Source organism: Coregonus clupeaformis, unplaced genomic scaffold, assembly GCF_020615455.1.
Source record: "Coregonus clupeaformis isolate EN_2021a unplaced genomic scaffold, ASM2061545v1 scaf1214, whole genome shotgun sequence".
Taxonomy (NCBI): domain Eukaryota; kingdom Metazoa; phylum Chordata; class Actinopteri; order Salmoniformes; family Salmonidae; genus Coregonus; species Coregonus clupeaformis.
In genome coordinates, this window is record NW_025534668.1 from 10,530 (window position 1) to 13,462 (window position 2,933).

The following is a 2,933-nucleotide window of genomic DNA, read 5'->3' on the forward strand; positions in this document are numbered from 1 at the left end:
CACTGGTTAGAGGACAACCTGCAGAAGACAGTCAGCTACATTTTGGAGTGACGCATTTACATTTATGGGTCGCTAAACAAAGGAACGCAACACTTATTTCATCGATATCATGTTGAAATCAATTGCGCAAGAGGGGGGAGATGAGGTTGCACGTCCTGTTAAAACTAACAGCTCAAACACCACATGGAATCTGTGAATAATGTGTACATCACTGGTTGAAGGACAATTAGTAGAAAACAGCTAGCTACATTTTGAAGTGTTGCATTTTGATTCAAGTGGGTTGCCAACAAGGTAAGTGTAACACAACTTTTTTTTTCTTTCACTTTTTGTTAAATCACATAAATACTCTTTCAATTCCAGAGCCTGGATTTTTCCAGAGGCTAATATCCATATCATGCTGAAATAAATTGAACAGGGGGAAACGTTTAGGGTTCTACATTGTGATATTAATTAAAATACTCCTACTACAATGTTAAAACATTGTACATTGTGACATTATTTCATTGATATCATGAAACAACTCCTTCATGTATGTATTTTCTGATGTTTGATCAGAGATATTTTATCAGAGTATCTCTTGTCACATGATCACAGCTATATGTCTTCTCTCCTGTGTGGGTTCTCAGATGTACTATAAGGCCACATGACTGCATAAAACTCTTCCCACATTGAGTACAGCTATATCATTTATCTCCTGCTATATAGTTTCTCTCCTGTGTTGTGTGTGTTCTCTGGTGTGATTTTAAAGCTCTTAAACTAACAAAAGACTTTCCACAGTCAGAGCAGCCGTAAGGTTTCTCTCCTGTGTGTGTTCTCAGATGTACTATCAGCGCGCTTGACTGAGTAAAACTCTTCCCACATTGAGTACAGCTATACGGTTTCTCTCCTGTGTGTGTTCTCTGGTGTACTACCAGGCCGCTTGACTGAGTAAAACTCTTCCCACATTGATTACAGCCATAAGGTTTCTCTCCTGTGTGTGTTCTCTGGTGCACTATCAGGGCGTTTGGCCGAGTAAAACTCTTCCCACATTGAGTACAGCTATATGGTGATTTCTCTCCTGTGTGTGTTCTCTGGTGTGATTTGAAAGCTCTTAAACTAACAAAGACTTTCCACAGTCAGAGCAGCCGTAAGGTTTCTCTCTGTGTGTGTTCTCAGATGTACTATCAGCGCGCTTGACTGAGTAAAACTCTTCCCACATTGAGTACAGCTATACGGTTTCTCTCCTGTGTGTGTTCTCTGGTGTACTACCAGGCCGCTTGACTGAGTAAAACTCTTCCCACATTGATTACAGCCATAAGGTTTCTCTCCTGTGTGTGTTCTCTGGTGTATCGTCAGATACACAGATGTACCAAAACTCTTCCCACATTGATCACAGCTAAAAGGTTTATTTCCTGTGTGTGTTCTCTGGTGCACTATCAGGGCGTTTGGCCGAGTAAAACTCTTCCCACATTGAGTACAGCTATATGGTGATTTCTCTCCTGTGTGTGTTCTCTGGTGTGATTTGAAAGCTCTTAAACTAACAAAAGTCTTTCCGCAGTCAGAGAAGTCGTAAGGTTTCTCTCCTGTGTGTGTTCTCAGATGTACTATCAGCGCCCTTGACTGAGTAAAACTCTTCCCACATTGATCACAGCTATAAGGTTTCTCTCCTGTGTGTGTTCTCTGGTGTATCATTAGATTGCAAGATACAACAAAAACACTTCCCACATTGAGTACAGCTATAAGGTTTCTCTCCTGTGTGTGTTCTCTGGTGCACTATCAGGGCGTTTGGCCGAGTAAAACTCTTCCCACATTGAGTACACCTATATGGTGATTTCTCTCCTGTGTGTGTTCTCTGGTGTGATTTTAAATCTATTAAATTAACAAAAGTCTTTCTGCAGTCAGAGCAGTCGTAAGGTTTCTCTCCTGTGTGTGTTCTCAGATGTACTATCAGGGAGCTTGACCGAATAAAACTCTTCCCACATTGAGTACAGCTATAAGATTTCTCTCCTGTGTGTGTTCTCTGGTGCACTATCAGGGTGTTTGGCCGAGTAAAACTCTTCCCACATTGAGTACACCTATATGGTGATTCCTCTCCTGTGTGTGTTCTCTGGTGTGATTTTAAATCTATTAAATTAACAAAAGTCTTTCTGCAGTCGAGCAGTCGTAAGGTTTCTCTCCTGTGTGTGTTCTCAGATGTACTATCAGGAGCTTGACCGAATAAAACTCCTCCCACATTGATCACAGCTATAAGGTTTCTCTCCTGTGTGTACTCGCTGGTGTATTTTAAGTTCTGATGTAAACCTGCAACGTTTCCCACAGTCAGAGCAGCAGTGAGATGTCTTCCCAGTGGGTCTCAGATGTTTTTTTTTTAAGGTGTTCTGATCTGGAGAGAGACCTTTCTGCCTCGTCAGCATCATGTTGTTGAGGCTCCCCAGAGGATCCACGATAGCCACGTCTGTCTCCTGTGTGAACGACAAAGTCAGACAGATGGTTAAAGAACCACAACAGCAGAAATACACTGTTTATTTGAGATAAAAGGTGATACCCAGAGCGTACCCATGAAATTGTACAACAACTGACATCTTTAATTATTTGACAATTGTCTTAAGACAGTCAAGTGAGCAACAATAGTCATATTTTGTCTTGTTTTCAGATTAGTAGTTACATCGATGATTCTAGGCTCGAAATAAGTTATTAAAGTTGTTGAAATCTAAGCAGAGTGCCAGAAGACTTTTACTTCCAATATAGGACCCTTTCTGTGTTTGCTGTTTGTTGCTATGCAAGACAATTTGGCTGCAGAAACTCCTCCATGCTAATGCAGAAATCGCTAGTTATGGATGTAGTACATCTGCATGGAGCAAAAATGGTGAGCAAAGATTTTAGTTTTTCACAATGTATTCTGAATATTACCACACATTATCAGAGCAAGATCGGGTGTGCTACTCAAGGAAACT

The 2,933-nt window shown here is 40.9% G+C and overlaps 1 pseudogene; it reads right to left on the reverse strand.

Moving 5' to 3' along the window:
- Positions 1–541: 541 nt before the first annotated feature.
- Positions 542–2,354, reverse strand: LOC123486431 (annotated as a pseudogene).
- Between the last annotated feature and the right edge of the window lie 579 nt (positions 2,355–2,933).